We start from the raw sequence: 18177 nt of genomic DNA on the forward strand, positions 1-18177 counted from the left end.
GTGGGAGTGCTGTGTGTATATGTGTGTGTATGTGTGATGGCATGTGTGCTTTGGGGCCTGGAAGCGCTCGCGCGGGTCCGCGCAGTGCGATCATGCTTGTGAGTGCGTGTGGATGTGCGTGTGTGCGCACGCACGCGTGTAACCGTTCGTCAAGTTCCCACTTCTGTGGATCAGTAGCGCGTCTGGGCCATCGCGCTTTCTCGCCCGGGGGCGCCCGCGAGCCCTTGCTCGTGTCGGGCGCAGGGTGCCCCTGTGTGGGTATTGTGTGTGCGCCCGCTCGCTCCAAAGGGAGGGCACGGACAGTGCCTGGCTCCAGGGCTAGCCTGTGCCGCTGGCTGTGGCTGTGCGGATGCTGGGTGGGATGGGATGCCAGCCATCCACAGTCAGTCGGATTCCCGTGCGTGTCCAGGCTGAGGGTCCCAGTCCGGGGCACGGGGAGGGACTGAGGGACGGACGGTGCCGTGAGCGAGGTGGGGCCCAGCGTCCCCGATTCCAGATTCCAGAAGCCGGACTGTCCTCCTCGTCCTCCTCGAGCGTCCAGGGCAAGAGGAGGTCACGCGTGGGTGGGTGGGTGGGTGGGTGGGTGGGTGAGGATGCTGGTCCAAGAACCTCCGGGGAGGGGAGGGGAGGGGAGTGGAGGGGAGGGGAGGAGTAGGAGAAGGAGAGGTCTCCGTGGGGCCAAGTCTGGCACTCACTGTCTGGGCCCGTGCTCCATGGGGAGGGCGGAGGAGGGCTGAAGGGGTTCGGGGAGGTTGTAGGCTGGCAGCGAGGGCTGGCGCGTGTGGGTGGGGCTCGGGCCGGGCCGAGTGGCGTGCGTGCGTGCGTGCGTGGCTGTGGTCCTTGGTGTGCGCTGCGGTACAGTGCGTGTGTCTGCGGGGCCCTGGGCTCGCGTGGGCTCGGCGTCGGGTGGGTGGGTGGGCGGGCGGGCAGGGGGGCAGCGTTGACAGTGGCGGCGGGCGAGCGCCGGCAGCAGGCTCTTGGGGCTTTCCGGAGCGGCGGCCGTCGTCTACGGCCATACCACCCTGAACGCGCCCGATCTCGTCTGATCTCGGAAGCTAAGCAGGGTCGGGCCTGGTTAGTACTTGGATGGGAGACCGCCTGGGAATACCGGGTGCTGTAGGCTTTTTGGACTCCGCCCCGGCGTGTCCTCTCTTGCTTTTGGTCACTGTCAGGACCACAGCCGGCCCCTCGGGGACCAGAGACCCGGGCCCAGGGCAGTCCATCCCCACCCACACCCCACACTCGGGAGAGAGCACCCCGCCCCCCTCGTCCTCCTCGCATAGGACGAGGCTTGTATTGCCCATCACCGCTGGCTCCCGGAGCCCTCAGAGTGGGCACCGCCACACCACACCACACCACACCACACCACACCGCACCTCCCTGCAGGGCTGGCTGGCTAGCTAGCTGGCAGAGGTTTGGAGGGGAGAGCCTGTCTCCATTTGCACCACGCCCAGGATGCCCTCCAACACCCATCCGTCCCACCCATCCTGATCCAACACCGCACTTGGCTCCCACCTTGCACAGGCAGGGAGGGGGGTGGACAAGGCTACTCCATCCCTCGCCCTCGCCCACTCCCTCTCCGTGGGAGGAGTCCCGGAAGAACCCAGCCACCACCTGCCACTCTAGCCTGCCTCGGGAGGTCTAGGGAGCTCTGGGGGCCTGTGTCAGTGTGTCTGCTTGTGTCTTGTGTCTGGTGCGTGGGTTCATGCGCTGGTATGTGTGGGTGTGAGAGCACGCAAGAGACTGTTTGACGGGTGTGAGAGTGTGTGTGGCCATCCTGCCTTCTGCTAATGCGCCTCTGTATGTGTGTGTGTGTGTGTGTGTGTGTGTGTGTGTGTGTGTAGCATGAGGGCCCTTCCTGCATACTTGCTCTTATCAGCCAGTACACACAAGTGTGTGTGCCTGGGGGATTGGGTGGGTGTGCCAGCCCGCTAGTGTGGGAGTGCTGTGTGTATATGTGTGTGTATGTGTGATGGCATGTGTGCTTTGGGGCCTGGAAGCGCTCGCGCGGGTCCGCGCAGTGCGATCATGCTTGTGAGTGCGTGTGGATGTGCGTGTGTGCGCACGCACGCGTGTAACCGTTCGTCAAGTTCCCACTTCTGTGGATCAGTAGCGCGTCTGGGCCATCGCGCTTTCTCGCCCGGGGGCGCCCGCGAGCCCTTGCTCGTGTCGGGCGCAGGGTGCCCCTGTGTGGGTATTGTGTGTGCGCCCGCTCGCTCCAAAGGGAGGGCACGGACAGTGCCTGGCTCCAGGGCTAGCCTGTGCCGCTGGCTGTGGCTGTGCGGATGCTGGGTGGGATGGGATGCCAGCCATCCACAGTCAGTCGGATTCCCGTGCGTGTCCAGGCTGAGGGTCCCAGTCCGGGGCACGGGGAGGGACTGAGGGACGGACGGTGCCGTGAGCGAGGTGGGGCCCAGCGTCCCCGATTCCAGATTCCAGAAGCCGGACTGTCCTCCTCGTCCTCCTCGAGCGTCCAGGGCAAGAGGAGGTCACGCGTGGGTGGGTGGGTGGGTGGGTGGGTGAGGATGCTGGTCCAAGAACCTCCGGGGAGGGGAGGGGAGGGGAGGGGAGTGGAGGGGAGGGGAGGAGTAGGAGAAGGAGAGGTCTCCGTGGGGCCAAGTCTGGCACTCACTGTCTGGGCCCGTGCTCCAAGGGGAGGGCGGAGGAGGGCTGAAGGGGTTCGGGGAGGTTGTAGGCTGGCAGCGAGGGCTGGCGCGTGTGGGTGGGGCTCGGGCCGGGCCGAGTGGCGTGCGTGCGTGCGTGCGTGGCTGTGGTCCTTGGTGTGCGCTGCGGTACAGTGCGTGTGTCTGCGGGGCCCTGGGCTCGCGTGGGCTCGGCGTCGGGTGGGTGGGTGGGCGGGCGGGCAGGGGGGCAGCGTTGACAGTGGCGGCGGGCGAGCGCCGGCAGCAGGCTCTTGGGGCTTTCCGGAGCGGCGGCCGTCGTCTACGGCCATACCACCCTGAACGCGCCCGATCTCGTCTGATCTCGGAAGCTAAGCAGGGTCGGGCCTGGTTAGTACTTGGATGGGAGACCGCCTGGGAATACCGGGTGCTGTAGGCTTTTTGGACTCCGCCCCGGCGTGTCCTCTCTTGCTTTTGGTCACTGTCAGGACCACAGCCGGCCCCTCGGGGACCAGAGACCCGGGCCCAGGGCAGTCCAGCCCCACCCACACCCCACACTCGGGAGAGAGCACCCCGCCCCCCTCGTCCTCCTCGCATAGGACGAGGCTTGTATTGCCCATCACCGCTGGCTCCCGGAGCCTTCAGAGTGGGCACCGCCACACCACACCACACCGCACCTCCCTGCAATGTGTGCGGTGTGGCTAGCTAGCTGCCAGAGGTTTGGAGGGGAGAGCCTGTCTCCATTTGCACCAAGCCCAGGATGCCCTCCAACACCCATCCGTCCCACCCATCCTGATCCAACACCGCACTTGGCTCCCACCTTGCACAGGCAGGGAGGGGGGTGGACAAGGCTACTCCACCCCTCGCCCACTCCCTCTCCGTGGGAGGAGTCCCGGAAGAACCCAGCCACCACCTGCCACTCTAGCCTGCCTCGGGAGGTCTAGGGAGCTCTGGGGGCCTGTGTCAGTGTGTCTGCTTGTGTCTTGTGTCTGGTGCGTGAGTTCATGCGCTGGTATGTGTGGGTGTGAGAGCACGCAAGAGACTGTTTGACGGGTGTGAGAGTGTGTGTGGCCATCCTGCCTTCTGCTAATGCGCCTCTGTATGTGTGTGTGTGTGTGTGTGTGTGTGTGTGTGTGTGTAGCATGAGGGCCCTTCCTGCATACTTGCTCTTATCAGTCAGTACACACAAGTGTGTGTGCCTGGGGGATTGGGTGGGTGTGCCAGCCCGCTAGTGTGGGAGTGCTGTGTGTATATGTGTGTGTATGTGTGATGGCATGTGTGCTTTGGGGCCTGGAAGCGCTCGCGCGGGTCCGCGCAGTGCGATCATGCTTGTGAGTGCGTGTGGATGTGCGTGTGTGCGCACGCACGCGTGTAACCGTTCGTCAAGTTCCCACTTCTGTGGATCAGTAGCGCGTCTGGGCCATCGCGCTTTCTCGCCCGGGGGCGCCCGCGAGCCCTTGCTCGTGTCTGGCGCAGGGTGCCCCTGTGTGGGTATTGTGTGTGCGCCCGCTCGCTCCAAAGGGAGGGCACGGACAGTGCCTGGCTCCAGGGCTAGCCTGTGCCGCTGGCTGTGGCTGTGCGGATGCTGGGTGGGATGGGATGCCAGCCATCCACAGTCAGTCGGATTCCCGTGCGTGTCCAGGCTGAGGGTCCCAGTCCGGGGCACGGGGAGGGACTGAGGGACGGACGGTGCCGTGAGCGAGGTGGGGCCCAGCGTCCCCGATTCCAGATTCCAGAAGCCGGACTGTCCTCCTCGTCCTCCTCGAGCGTCCAGGGCAAGAGGAGGTCACGCGTGGGTGGGTGGGTGGGTGGGTGGGTGGGTGAGGATGCTGGTCCAAGAACCTCCGGGGAGGGGAGGGGAGGGGAGTGGAGGGGAGGGGAGGAGTAGGAGAAGGAGAGGTCTCCGTGGGGCCAAGTCTGGCACTCACTGTCTGGGCCCGTGCTCCATGGGGAGGGCGGAGGAGGGCTGAAGGGGTTCGGGGAGGTTGTAGGCTGGCAGCGAGGGCTGGCGCGTGTGGGTGGGGCTCGGGCCGGGCCGAGTGGCGTGCGTGCGTGCGTGCGTGGCTGTGGTCCTTGGTGTGCGCTGCGGTACAGTGCGTGTGTCTGCGGGGCCCTGGGCTCGCGTGGGCTCGGCGTCGGGTGGGTGGGTGGGCGGGCGGGCAGGGGGGCAGCGTTGACAGTGGCGGCGGGCGAGCGCCGGCAGCAGGCTCTTGGGGCTTTCCGGAGCGGCGGCCGTCGTCTACGGCCATACCACCCTGAACGCGCCCGATCTCGTCTGATCTCGGAAGCTAAGCAGGGTCGGGCCTGGTTAGTACTTGGATGGGAGACCGCCTGGGAATACCGGGTGCTGTAGGCTTTTTGGACTCCGCCCCGGCGTGTCCTCTCTTGCTTTTGGTCACTGTCAGGACCACAGCCGGCCCCTCGGGGACCAGAGACCCGGGCCCAGGGCAGTCCATCCCCACCCACACCCCACACTCGGGAGAGAGCACCCCGCCCCCCTCGTCCTCCTCGCATAGGACGAGGCTTGTATTGCCCATCACCGCTGGCTCCCGGAGCCCTCAGAGTGGGCACCGCCACACCACACCACACCACACCACACCACACCACACCACACCGCACCTCCCTGCAGGGCTGGCTGGCTAGCTAGCTGGCAGAGGTTTGGAGGGGAGAGCCTGTCTCCATTTGCACCAAGCCCAGGATGCCCTCCAACACCCATCCGTCCCACCCATCCTGATCCAACACCGCACTTGGCTCCCACCTTGCACAGGCAGGGAGGGGGGTGGACAAGGCTACTCCATCCCTCGCCCTCGCCCACTCCCTCTCCGTGGGAGGAGTCCCGGAAGAACCCAGCCACCACCTGCCACTCTAGCCTGCCTCGGGAGGTCTAGGGAGCTCTGGGGGCCTGTGTCAGTGTGTCTGCTTGTGTCTTGTGTCTGGTGCGTGAGTTCATGCGCTGGTATGTGTGGGTGTGAGAGCACGCAAGAGACTGTTTGACGGGTGTGAGAGTGTGTGTGGCCATCCTGCCTTCTGCTAATGCGCCTCTGTATGTGTGTGTGTGTGTGTGTGTGTGTGTGTGTGTGTAGCATGAGGGCCCTTCCTGCATACTTGCTCTTATCAGCCAGTACACACAAGTGTGTGTGCCTGGGGGATTGGGTGGGTGTGCCAGCCCGCTAGTGTGGGAGTGCTGTGTGTATATGTGTGTGTATGTGTGATGGCATGTGTGCTTTGGGGCCTGGAAGCGCTCGCGCGGGTCCGCGCAGTGCGATCATGCTTGTGAGTGCGTGTGGATGTGCGTGTGTGCGCACGCACGCGTGTAACCGTTCGTCAAGTTCCCACTTCTGTGGATCAGTAGCGCGTCTGGGCCATCGCGCTTTCTCGCCCGGGGGCGCCCGCGAGCCCTTGCTCGTGTCGGGCGCAGGGTGCCCCTGTGTGGGTATTGTGTGTGCGCCCGCTCGCTCCAAAGGGAGGGCACGGACAGTGCCTGGCTCCAGGGCTAGCCTGTGCCGCTGGCTGTGGCTGTGCGGATGCTGGGTGGGATGGGATGCCAGCCATCCACAGTCAGTCGGATTCCCGTGCGTGTCCAGGCTGAGGGTCCCAGTCCGGGGCACGGGGAGGGACTGAGGGACGGACGGTGCCGTGAGCGAGGTGGGGCCCAGCGTCCCCGATTCCAGATTCCAGAAGCCGGACTGTCCTCCTCGTCCTCCTCGAGCGTCCAGGGCAAGAGGAGGTCACGCGTGGGTGGGTGGGTGGGTGGGTGGGTGGGTGAGGATGCTGGTCCAAGAACCTCCGGGGAGGGGAGGGGAGGGGAGTGGAGGGGAGGGGAGGAGTAGGAGAAGGAGAGGTCTCCGTGGGGCCAAGTCTGGCACTCACTGTCTGGGCCCGTGCTCCATGGGGAGGGCGGAGGAGGGCTGAAGGGGTTCGGGGAGGTTGTAGGCTGGCAGCGAGGGCTGGCGCGTGTGGGTGGGGCTCGGGCCGGGCCGAGTGGCGTGCGTGCGTGCGTGCGTGGCTGTGGTCCTTGGTGTGCGCTGCGGTACAGTGCGTGTGTCTGCGGGGCCCTGGGCTCGCGTGGGCTCGGCGTCGGGTGGGTGGGTGGGCGGGCGGGCAGGGGGGCAGCGTTGACAGTGGCGGCGGGCGAGCGCCGGCAGCAGGCTCTTGGGGCTTTCCGGAGCGGCGGCCGTCGTCTACGGCCATACCACCCTGAACGCGCCCGATCTCGTCTGATCTCGGAAGCTAAGCAGGGTCGGGCCTGGTTAGTACTTGGATGGGAGACCGCCTGGGAATACCGGGTGCTGTAGGCTTTTTGGACTCCGCCCCGGCGTGTCCTCTCTTGCTTTTGGTCACTGTCAGGACCACAGCCGGCCCCTCGGGGACCAGAGACCCGGGCCCAGGGCAGTCCATCCCCACCCACACCCCACACTCGGGAGAGAGCACCCCGCCCCCCTCGTCCTCCTCGCATAGGACGAGGCTTGTATTGCCCATCACCGCTGGCTCCCGGAGCCCTCAGAGTGGGCACCGCCACACCACACCACACCACACCACACCACACCGCACCTCCCTGCAGGGCTGGCTGGCTAGCTAGCTGGCAGAGGTTTGGAGGGGAGAGCCTGTCTCCATTTGCACCACGCCCAGGATGCCCTCCAACACCCATCCGTCCCACCCATCCTGATCCAACACCGCACTTGGCTCCCACCTTGCACAGGCAGGGAGGGGGGTGGACAAGGCTACTCCATCCCTCGCCCTCGCCCACTCCCTCTCCGTGGGAGGAGTCCCGGAAGAACCCAGCCACCACCTGCCACTCTAGCCTGCCTCGGGAGGTCTAGGGAGCTCTGGGGGCCTGTGTCAGTGTGTCTGCTTGTGTCTTGTGTCTGGTGCGTGGGTTCATGCGCTGGTATGTGTGGGTGTGAGAGCACGCAAGAGACTGTTTGACGGGTGTGAGAGTGTGTGTGGCCATCCTGCCTTCTGCTAATGCGCCTCTGTATGTGTGTGTGTGTGTGTGTGTGTGTGTGTGTGTGTAGCATGAGGGCCCTTCCTGCATACTTGCTCTTATCAGCCAGTACACACAAGTGTGTGTGCCTGGGGGATTGGGTGGGTGTGCCAGCCCGCTAGTGTGGGAGTGCTGTGTGTATATGTGTGTGTATGTGTGATGGCATGTGTGCTTTGGGGCCTGGAAGCGCTCGCGCGGGTCCGCGCAGTGCGATCATGCTTGTGAGTGCGTGTGGATGTGCGTGTGTGCGCACGCACGCGTGTAACCGTTCGTCAAGTTCCCACTTCTGTGGATCAGTAGCGCGTCTGGGCCATCGCGCTTTCTCGCCCGGGGGCGCCCGCGAGCCCTTGCTCGTGTCGGGCGCAGGGTGCCCCTGTGTGGGTATTGTGTGTGCGCCCGCTCGCTCCAAAGGGAGGGCACGGACAGTGCCTGGCTCCAGGGCTAGCCTGTGCCGCTGGCTGTGGCTGTGCGGATGCTGGGTGGGATGGGATGCCAGCCATCCACAGTCAGTCGGATTCCCGTGCGTGTCCAGGCTGAGGGTCCCAGTCCGGGGCACGGGGAGGGACTGAGGGACGGACGGTGCCGTGAGCGAGGTGGGGCCCAGCGTCCCCGATTCCAGATTCCAGAAGCCGGACTGTCCTCCTCGTCCTCCTCGAGCGTCCAGGGCAAGAGGAGGTCACGCGTGGGTGGGTGGGTGGGTGGGTGGGTGAGGATGCTGGTCCAAGAACCTCCGGGGAGGGGAGGGGAGGGGAGTGGAGGGGAGGGGAGGAGTAGGAGAAGGAGAGGTCTCCGTGGGGCCAAGTCTGGCACTCACTGTCTGGGCCCGTGCTCCATGGGGAGGGCGGAGGAGGGCTGAAGGGGTTCGGGGAGGTTGTAGGCTGGCAGCGAGGGCTGGCGCGTGTGGGTGGGGCTCGGGCCGGGCCGAGTGGCGTGCGTGCGTGCGTGCGTGGCTGTGGTCCTTGGTGTGCGCTGCGGTACAGTGCGTGTGTCTGCGGGGCCCTGGGCTCGCGTGGGCTCGGCGTCGGGTGGGTGGGTGGGCGGGCGGGCAGGGGGGCAGCGTTGACAGTGGCGGCGGGCGAGCGCCGGCAGCAGGCTCTTGGGGCTTTCCGGAGCGGCGGCCGTCGTCTACGGCCATACCACCCTGAACGCGCCCGATCTCGTCTGATCTCGGAAGCTAAGCAGGGTCGGGCCTGGTTAGTACTTGGATGGGAGACCGCCTGGGAATACCGGGTGCTGTAGGCTTTTTGGACTCCGCCCCGGCGTGTCCTCTCTTGCTTTTGGTCACTGTCAGGACCACAGCCGGCCCCTCGGGGACCAGAGACCCGGGCCCAGGGCAGTCCATCCCCACCCACACCCCACACTCGGGAGAGAGCACCCCGCCCCCCTCGTCCTCCTCGCATAGGACGAGGCTTGTATTGCCCATCACCGCTGGCTCCCGGAGCCCTCAGAGTGGGCACCGCCACACCACACCACACCACACCACACCACACCACACCGCACCTCCCTGCAGGGCTGGCTGGCTAGCTAGCTGGCAGAGGTTTGGAGGGGAGAGCCTGTCTCCATTTGCACCAAGCCCAGGATGCCCTCCAACACCCATCCGTCCCACCCATCCTGATCCAACACCGCACTTGGCTCCCACCTTGCACAGGCAGGGAGGGGGGTGGACAAGGCTACTCCATCCCTCGCCCTCGCCCACTCCCTCTCCGTGGGAGGAGTCCCGGAAGAACCCAGCCACCACCTGCCACTCTAGCCTGCCTCGGGAGGTCTAGGGAGCTCTGGGGGCCTGTGTCAGTGTGTCTGCTTGTGTCTTGTGTCTGGTGCGTGAGTTCATGCGCTGGTATGTGTGGGTGTGAGAGCACGCAAGAGACTGTTTGACGGGTGTGAGAGTGTGTGTGGCCATCCTGCCTTCTGCTAATGCGCCTCTGTATGTGTGTGTGTGTGTGTGTGTGTGTAGCATGAGGGCCCTTCCTGCATACTTGCTCTTATCAGCCAGTACACACAAGTGTGTGTGCCTGGGGGATTGGGTGGGTGTGCCAGCCCGCTAGTGTGGGAGTGCTGTGTGTATATGTGTGTGTATGTGTGATGGCATGTGTGCTTTGGGGCCTGGAAGCGCTCGCGCGGGTCCGCGCAGTGCGATCATGCTTGTGAGTGCGTGTGGATGTGCGTGTGTGCGCACGCACGCGTGTAACCGTTCGTCAAGTTCCCACTTCTGTGGATCAGTAGCGCGTCTGGGCCATCGCGCTTTCTCGCCCGGGGGCGCCCGCGAGCCCTTGCTCGTGTCGGGCGCAGGGTGCCCCTGTGTGGGTATTGTGTGTGCGCCCGCTCGCTCCAAAGGGAGGGCACGGACAGTGCCTGGCTCCAGGGCTAGCCTGTGCCGCTGGCTGTGGCTGTGCGGATGCTGGGTGGGATGGGATGCCAGCCATCCACAGTCAGTCGGATTCCCGTGCGTGTCCAGGCTGAGGGTCCCAGTCCGGGGCACGGGGAGGGACTGAGGGACGGACGGTGCCGTGAGCGAGGTGGGGCCCAGCGTCCCCGATTCCAGATTCCAGAAGCCGGACTGTCCTCCTCGTCCTCCTCGAGCGTCCAGGGCAAGAGGAGGTCACGCGTGGGTGGGTGGGTGGGTGGGTGGGTGGGTGAGGATGCTGGTCCAAGAACCTCCGGGGAGGGGAGGGGAGGGGAGTGGAGGGGAGGGGAGGAGTAGGAGAAGGAGAGGTCTCCGTGGGGCCAAGTCTGGCACTCACTGTCTGGGCCCGTGCTCCATGGGGAGGGCGGAGGAGGGCTGAAGGGGTTCGGGGAGGTTGTAGGCTGGCAGCGAGGGCTGGCGCGTGTGGGTGGGGCTCGGGCCGGGCCGAGTGGCGTGCGTGCGTGCGTGCGTGGCTGTGGTCCTTGGTGTGCGCTGCGGTACAGTGCGTGTGTCTGCGGGGCCCTGGGCTCGCGTGGGCTCGGCGTCGGGTGGGTGGGTGGGCGGGCGGGCAGGGGGGCAGCGTTGACAGTGGCGGCGGGCGAGCGCCGGCAGCAGGCTCTTGGGGCTTTCCGGAGCGGCGGCCGTCGTCTACGGCCATACCACCCTGAACGCGCCCGATCTCGTCTGATCTCGGAAGCTAAGCAGGGTCGGGCCTGGTTAGTACTTGGATGGGAGACCGCCTGGGAATACCGGGTGCTGTAGGCTTTTTGGACTCCGCCCCGGCGTGTCCTCTCTTGCTTTTGGTCACTGTCAGGACCACAGCCGGCCCCTCGGGGACCAGAGACCCGGGCCCAGGGCAGTCCATCCCCACCCACACCCCACACTCGGGAGAGAGCACCCCGCCCCCCTCGTCCTCCTCGCATAGGACGAGGCTTGTATTGCCCATCACCGCTGGCTCCCGGAGCCCTCAGAGTGGGCACCGCCACACCACACCACACCACACCACACCACACCGCACCTCCCTGCAGGGCTGGCTGGCTAGCTAGCTGGCAGAGGTTTGGAGGGGAGAGCCTGTCTCCATTTGCACCACGCCCAGGATGCCCTCCAACACCCATCCGTCCCACCCATCCTGATCCAACACCGCACTTGGCTCCCACCTTGCACAGGCAGGGAGGGGGGTGGACAAGGCTACTCCATCCCTCGCCCTCGCCCACTCCCTCTCCGTGGGAGGAGTCCCGGAAGAACCCAGCCACCACCTGCCACTCTAGCCTGCCTCGGGAGGTCTAGGGAGCTCTGGGGGCCTGTGTCAGTGTGTCTGCTTGTGTCTTGTGTCTGGTGCGTGGGTTCATGCGCTGGTATGTGTGGGTGTGAGAGCACGCAAGAGACTGTTTGACGGGTGTGAGAGTGTGTGTGGCCATCCTGCCTTCTGCTAATGCGCCTCTGTATGTGTGTGTGTGTGTGTGTGTGTGTGTGTGTGTGTAGCATGAGGGCCCTTCCTGCATACTTGCTCTTATCAGCCAGTACACACAAGTGTGTGTGCCTGGGGGATTGGGTGGGTGTGCCAGCCCGCTAGTGTGGGAGTGCTGTGTGTATATGTGTGTGTATGTGTGATGGCATGTGTGCTTTGGGGCCTGGAAGCGCTCGCGCGGGTCCGCGCAGTGCGATCATGCTTGTGAGTGCGTGTGGATGTGCGTGTGTGCGCACGCACGCGTGTAACCGTTCGTCAAGTTCCCACTTCTGTGGATCAGTAGCGCGTCTGGGCCATCGCGCTTTCTCGCCCGGGGGCGCCCGCGAGCCCTTGCTCGTGTCGGGCGCAGGGTGCCCCTGTGTGGGTATTGTGTGTGCGCCCGCTCGCTCCAAAGGGAGGGCACGGACAGTGCCTGGCTCCAGGGCTAGCCTGTGCCGCTGGCTGTGGCTGTGCGGATGCTGGGTGGGATGGGATGCCAGCCATCCACAGTCAGTCGGATTCCCGTGCGTGTCCAGGCTGAGGGTCCCAGTCCGGGGCACGGGGAGGGACTGAGGGACGGACGGTGCCGTGAGCGAGGTGGGGCCCAGCGTCCCCGATTCCAGATTCCAGAAGCCGGACTGTCCTCCTCGTCCTCCTCGAGCGTCCAGGGCAAGAGGAGGTCACGCGTGGGTGGGTGGGTGGGTGGGTGGGTGAGGATGCTGGTCCAAGAACCTCCGGGGAGGGGAGGGGAGGGGAGGGGAGTGGAGGGGAGGGGAGGAGTAGGAGAAGGAGAGGTCTCCGTGGGGCCAAGTCTGGCACTCACTGTCTGGGCCCGTGCTCCAAGGGGAGGGCGGAGGAGGGCTGAAGGGGTTCGGGGAGGTTGTAGGCTGGCAGCGAGGGCTGGCGCGTGTGGGTGGGGCTCGGGCCGGGCCGAGTGGCGTGCGTGCGTGCGTGCGTGGCTGTGGTCCTTGGTGTGCGCTGCGGTACAGTGCGTGTGTCTGCGGGGCCCTGGGCTCGCGTGGGCTCGGCGTCGGGTGGGTGGGTGGGCGGGCGGGCAGGGGGGCAGCGTTGACAGTGGCGGCGGGCGAGCGCCGGCAGCAGGCTCTTGGGGCTTTCCGGAGCGGCGGCCGTCGTCTACGGCCATACCACCCTGAACGCGCCCGATCTCGTCTGATCTCGGAAGCTAAGCAGGGTCGGGCCTGGTTAGTACTTGGATGGGAGACCGCCTGGGAATACCGGGTGCTGTAGGCTTTTTGGACTCCGCCCCGGCGTGTCCTCTCTTGCTTTTGGTCACTGTCAGGACCACAGCCGGCCCCTCGGGGACCAGAGACCCGGGCCCAGGGCAGTCCAGCCCCACCCACACCCCACACTCGGGAGAGAGCACCCCGCCCCCCTCGTCCTCCTCGCATAGGACGAGGCTTGTATTGCCCATCACCGCTGGCTCCCGGAGCCTTCAGAGTGGGCACCGCCACACCACACCACACCGCACCTCCCTGCAATGTGTGCGGTGTGGCTAGCTAGCTGCCAGAGGTTTGGAGGGGAGAGCCTGTCTCCATTTGCACCAAGCCCAGGATGCCCTCCAACACCCATCCGTCCCACCCATCCTGATCCAACACCGCACTTGGCTCCCACCTTGCACAGGCAGGGAGGGGGGTGGACAAGGCTACTCCACCCCTCGCCCTCGCCCACTCCCTCTCCGTGGGAGGAGTCCCGGAAGAACCCAGCCACCACCTGCCACTCTAGCCTGCCTCGGGAGGTCTAGGGAGCTCTGGGGGCCTGTGTCAGTGTGTCTGCTTGTGTCTTGTGTCTGGTGCGTGAGTTCATGCGCTGGTATGTGTGGGTGTGAGAGCACGCAAGAGACTGTTTGACGGGTGTGAGAGTGTGTGTGGCCATCCTGCCTTCTGCTAATGCGCCTCTGTATGTGTGTGTGTGTGTGTGTGTGTGTGTGTGTGTAGCATGAGGGCCCTTCCTGCATACTTGCTCTTATCAGTCAGTACACACAAGTGTGTGTGCCTGGGGGATTGGGTGGGTGTGCCAGCCCGCTAGTGTGGGAGTGCTGTGTGTATATGTGTGTGTATGTGTGATGGCCTGTGTGCTTTGGGGCCTGGAAGCGCTCGCGCGGGTCCGCGCAGTGCGATCATGCTTGTGAGTGCGTGTGGATGTGCGTGTGTGCGCACGCACGCGTGTAACCGTTCGTCAAGTTCCCACTTCTGTGGATCAGTAGCGCGTCTGGGCCATCGCGCTTTCTCGCCCGGGGGCGCCCGCGAGCCCTTGCTCGTGTCGGGCGCAGGGTGCCCCTGTGTGGGTATTGTGTGTGCGCCCGCTCGCTCCAAAGGGAGGGCACGGACAGTGCCTGGCTCCAGGGCTAGCCTGTGCCGCTGGCTGTGGCTGTGCGGATGCTGGGTGGGATGGGATGCCAGCCATCCACAGTCAGTCGGATTCCCGTGCGTGTCCAGGCTGAGGGTCCCAGTCCGGGGCACGGGGAGGGACTGAGGGACGGACGGTGCCGTGAGCGAGGTGGGGCCCAGCGTCCCCGATTCCAGATTCCAGAAGCCGGACTGTCCTCCTCGTCCTCCTCGAGCGTCCAGGGCAAGAGGAGGTCACGCGTGGGTGGGTGGGTGGGTGGGTGGGTGGGTGGGTGAGGATGCTGGTCCAAGAACCTCCGGGGAGGGGAGGGGAGGGGAGTGGAGGGGAGGGGAGGAGTAGGAGAAGGAGAGGTCTCCGTGGGGCCAAGTCTGGCACTCACTGTCTGGGCCCGTGCTCCATGGGGAGGGCGGAGGAGGGCTGAAGGGGTTCGGGGAGGTTGTAGGCTGGCAGCGAGGGCTGGCGCGTGTGGGTGGGGCTCGGGCCGGGCCGAGTGGCGTGCGTGCGTGCGTGCGTGGCTGTGGTCCTTGGTGTGCGCTGCGGTACAGTGCGTGTGTCTGCGGGGCCCTGGGCTCGCGTGGGCTCGGCGTCGGGTGGGTGGGTGGGCGGGCGGGCAGGGGGGCAGCGTTGACAGTGGCGGCGGGCGAGCGCCGGCAGCAGGCTCTTGGGGCTTTCCGGAGCGGCGGCCGTCGTCTACGGCCATACCACCCTGAACGCGCCCGATCTCGTCTGATCTCGGAAGCTAAGCAGGGTCGGGCCTGGTTAGTACTTGGATGGGAGACCGCCTGGGAATACCGGGTGCTGTAGGCTTTTTGGACTCCGCCCCGGCGTGTCCTCTCTTGCTTTTGGTCACTGTCAGGACCACAGCCGGCCCCTCGGGGACCAGAGACCCGGGCCCAGGGCAGTCCAGCCCCACCCACACCCCACACTCGGGAGAGAGCACCCCGCCCCCCTCGTCCTCCTCGCATAGGACGAGGCTTGTATTGCCCATCACCGCTGGCTCCCGGAGCCCTCAGAGTGGGCACCGCCACACCACACCACACCACACCACACCACACCACACCACACCGCACCTCCCTGCAGGGCTGGCTGGCTAGCTAGCTGGCAGAGGTTTGGAGGGGAGAGCCTGTCTCCATTTGCACCAAGCCCAGGATGCCCTCCAACACCCATCCGTCCCACCCATCCTGATCCAACACCGCACTTGGCTCCCACCTTGCACAGGCAGGGAGGGGGGTGGACAAGGCTACTCCATCCCTCGCCCTCGCCCACTCCCTCTCCGTGGGAGGAGTCCCGGAAGAACCCAGCCACCACCTGCCACTCTAGCCTGCCTCGGGAGGTCTAGGGAGCTCTGGGGGCCTGTGTCAGTGTGTCTGCTTGTGTCTTGTGTCTGGTGCGTGAGTTCATGCGCTGGTATGTGTGGGTGTGAGAGCACGCAAGAGACTGTTTGACGGGTGTGAGAGTGTGTGTGGCCATCCTGCCTTCTGCTAATGCGCCTCTGTATGTGTGTGTGTGTGTGTGTGTGTGTGTGTGTGTGTAGCATGAGGGCCCTTCCTGCATACTTGCTCTTATCAGCCAGTACACACAAGTGTGTGTGCCTGGGGGATTGGGTGGGTGTGCCAGCCCGCTAGTGTGGGAGTGCTGTGTGTATATGTGTGTGTATGTGTGATGGCATGTGTGCTTTGGGGCCTGGAAGCGCTCGCGCGGGTCCGCGCAGTGCGATCATGCTTGTGAGTGCGTGTGGATGTGCGTGTGTGCGCACGCACGCGTGTAACCGTTCGTCAAGTTCCCACTTCTGTGGATCAGTAGCGCGTCTGGGCCATCGCGCTTTCTCGCCCGGGGGCGCCCGCGAGCCCTTGCTCGTGTCGGGCGCAGGGTGCCCCTGTGTGGGTATTGTGTGTGCGCCCGCTCGCTCCAAAGGGAGGGCACGGACAGTGCCTGGCTCCAGGGCTAGCCTGTGCCGCTGGCTGTGGCTGTGCGGATGCTGGGTGGGATGGGATGCCAGCCATCCACAGTCAGTCGGATTCCCGTGCGTGTCCAGGCTGAGGGTCCCAGTCCGGGGCACGGGGAGGGACTGAGGGACGGACGGTGCCGTGAGCGAGGTGGGGCCCAGCGTCCCCGATTCCAGATTCCAGAAGCCGGACTGTCCTCCTCGTCCTCCTCGAGCGTCCAGGGCAAGAGGAGGTCACGCGTGGGTGGGTGGGTGGGTGGGTGGGTGGGTGAGGATGCTGGTCCAAGAACCTCCGGGGAGGGGAGGGGAGGGGAGGGGAGTGGAGGGGAGGGGAGGAGTAGGAGAAGGAGAGGTCTCCGTGGGGCCAAGTCTGGCACTCACTGTCTGGGCCCGTGCTCCAAGGGGAGGGCGGAGGAGGGCTGAAGGGGTTCGGGGAGGTTGTAGGCTGGCAGCGAGGGCTGGCGCGTGTGGGTGGGGCTCGGGCCGGGCCGAGTGGCGTGCGTGCGTGCGTGCGTGGCTGTGGTCCTTGGTGTGCGCTGCGGTACAGTGCGTGTGTCTGCGGGGCCCTGGGCTCGCGTGGGCTCGGCGTCGGGTGGGTGGGTGGGCGGGCGGGCAGGGGGGCAGCGTTGACAGTGGCGGCGGGCGAGCGCCGGCAGCAGGCTCTTGGGGCTTTCCGGAGCGGCGGCCGTCGTCTACGGCCATACCACCCTGAACGCGCCCGATCTCGTCTGATCTCGGAAGCTAAGCAGGGTCGGGCCTGGTTAGTACTTGGATGGGAGACCGCCTGGGAATACCGGGTGCTGTAGGCTTTTTGGACTCCGCCCCGGCGTGTCCTCTCTTGCTTTTGGTCACTGTCAGGACCACAGCCGGCCCCTCGGGGACCAGAGACCCGGGCCCAGGGCAGTCCATCCCCACCCACACCCCACACTCGGGAGAGAGCACCCCGCCCCCCTCGTCCTCCTCGCATAGGACGAGGCTTGTATTGCCCATCACCGCTGGCTCCCGGAGCCCTCAGAGTGGGCACCGCCACACCACACCACACCACACCACACCACACCGCACCTCCCTGCAGGGCTGGCTGGCTAGCTAGCTGGCAGAGGTTTGGAGGGGAGAGCCTGTCTCCATTTGCACCACGCCCAGGATGCCCTCCAACACCCATCCGTCCCACCCATCCTGATCCAACACCGCACTTGGCTCCCACCTTGCACAGGCAGGGAGGGGGGTGGACAAGGCTACTCCATCCCTCGCCCTCGCCCACTCCCTCTCCGTGGGAGGAGTCCCGGAAGAACCCAGCCACCACCTGCCACTCTAGCCTGCCTCGGGAGGTCTAGGGAGCTCTGGGGGCCTGTGTCAGTGTGTCTGCTTGTGTCTTGTGTCTGGTGCGTGGGTTCATGCGCTGGTATGTGTGGGTGTGAGAGCACGCAAGAGACTGTTTGACGGGTGTGAGAGTGTGTGTGGCCATCCTGCCTTCTGCTAATGCGCCTCTGTATGTGTGTGTGTGTGTGTGTGTGTGTGTGTGTGTAGCATGAGGGCCCTTCCTGCATACTTGCTCTTATCAGCCAGTACACACAAGTGTGTGTGCCTGGGGGATTGGGTGGGTGTGCCAGCCCGCTAGTGTGGGAGTGCTGTGTGTATATGTGTGTGTATGTGTGATGGCATGTGTGCTTTGGGGCCTGGAAGCGCTCGCGCGGGTCCGCGCAGTGCGATCATGCTTGTGAGTGCGTGTGGATGTGCGTGTGTGCGCACGCACGCGTGTAACCGTTCGTCAAGTTCCCACTTCTGTGGATCAGTAGCGCGTCTGGGCCATCGCGCTTTCTCGCCCGGGGGCGCCCGCGAGCCCTTGCTCGTGTCGGGCGCAGGGTGCCCCTGTGTGGGTATTGTGTGTGCGCCCGCTCGCTCCAAAGGGAGGGCACGGACAGTGCCTGGCTCCAGGGCTAGCCTGTGCCGCTGGCTGTGGCTGTGCGGATGCTGGGTGGGATGGGATGCCAGCCATCCACAGTCAGTCGGATTCCCGTGCGTGTCCAGGCTGAGGGTCCCAGTCCGGGGCACGGGGAGGGACTGAGGGACGGACGGTGCCGTGAGCGAGGTGGGGCCCAGCGTCCCCGATTCCAGATTCCAGAAGCCGGACTGTCCTCCTCGTCCTCCTCGAGCGTCCAGGGCAAGAGGAGGTCACGCGTGGGTGGGTGGGTGGGTGGGTGGGTGGGTGAGGATGCTGGTCCAAGAACCTCCGGGGAGGGGAGGGGAGGGGAGTGGAGGGGAGGGGAGGAGTAGGAGAAGGAGAGGTCTCCGTGGGGCCAAGTCTGGCACTCACTGTCTGGGCCCGTGCTCCATGGGGAGGGCGGAGGAGGGCTGAAGGGGTTCGGGGAGGTTGTAGGCTGGCAGCGAGGGCTGGCGCGTGTGGGTGGGGCT

The 18177-nt window shown here is 65.7% G+C and overlaps 9 non-coding genes across 9 annotated transcripts; all 9 read left to right on the forward strand.

Annotated features, from left to right (window-relative positions):
* The first annotated feature begins 1004 nt into the window (after nt 1-1004).
* Nucleotides 1005-1123, forward strand: LOC127672308 (5S ribosomal RNA). Its single transcript, XR_007974958.1, has one exon. It is a non-coding gene; the product is annotated as a 5S ribosomal RNA (ribosomal RNA).
* A 1818-nt stretch (nt 1124-2941) lies between these two features.
* Nucleotides 2942-3060, forward strand: LOC127672310 (5S ribosomal RNA). The gene has a single exon (XR_007974960.1). It is a non-coding gene; the product is annotated as a 5S ribosomal RNA (ribosomal RNA).
* Nucleotides 3061-4858: 1798 nt separating this feature from the next.
* LOC127672311 (5S ribosomal RNA) lies at nt 4859-4977 on the forward strand. Its single transcript, XR_007974961.1, has one exon. It is a non-coding gene; the product is annotated as a 5S ribosomal RNA (ribosomal RNA).
* A 1823-nt stretch (nt 4978-6800) lies between these two features.
* LOC127672312 (5S ribosomal RNA) lies at nt 6801-6919 on the forward strand. Its single transcript, XR_007974962.1, has one exon. It is a non-coding gene; the product is annotated as a 5S ribosomal RNA (ribosomal RNA).
* A 1809-nt stretch (nt 6920-8728) lies between these two features.
* LOC127672313 (5S ribosomal RNA) lies at nt 8729-8847 on the forward strand. Its single transcript, XR_007974963.1, has one exon. It is a non-coding gene; the product is annotated as a 5S ribosomal RNA (ribosomal RNA).
* A 1808-nt stretch (nt 8848-10655) lies between these two features.
* Nucleotides 10656-10774, forward strand: LOC127672314 (5S ribosomal RNA). Its single transcript, XR_007974964.1, has one exon. It is a non-coding gene; the product is annotated as a 5S ribosomal RNA (ribosomal RNA).
* Nucleotides 10775-12588: 1814 nt separating this feature from the next.
* LOC127672176 (5S ribosomal RNA) lies at nt 12589-12707 on the forward strand. The gene has a single exon (XR_007974839.1). It is a non-coding gene; the product is annotated as a 5S ribosomal RNA (ribosomal RNA).
* A 1804-nt stretch (nt 12708-14511) lies between these two features.
* Nucleotides 14512-14630, forward strand: LOC127672177 (5S ribosomal RNA). Its single transcript, XR_007974840.1, has one exon. It is a non-coding gene; the product is annotated as a 5S ribosomal RNA (ribosomal RNA).
* Nucleotides 14631-16458: 1828 nt separating this feature from the next.
* LOC127672178 (5S ribosomal RNA) lies at nt 16459-16577 on the forward strand. The gene has a single exon (XR_007974841.1). It is a non-coding gene; the product is annotated as a 5S ribosomal RNA (ribosomal RNA).
* The last annotated feature ends 1600 nt before the right edge of the window (nt 16578-18177 follow it).

Source organism: Apodemus sylvaticus, chromosome 21 (assembly GCF_947179515.1).
Source record: "Apodemus sylvaticus chromosome 21, mApoSyl1.1, whole genome shotgun sequence".
Lineage (NCBI taxonomy): Eukaryota > Metazoa > Chordata > Mammalia > Rodentia > Muridae > Apodemus > Apodemus sylvaticus.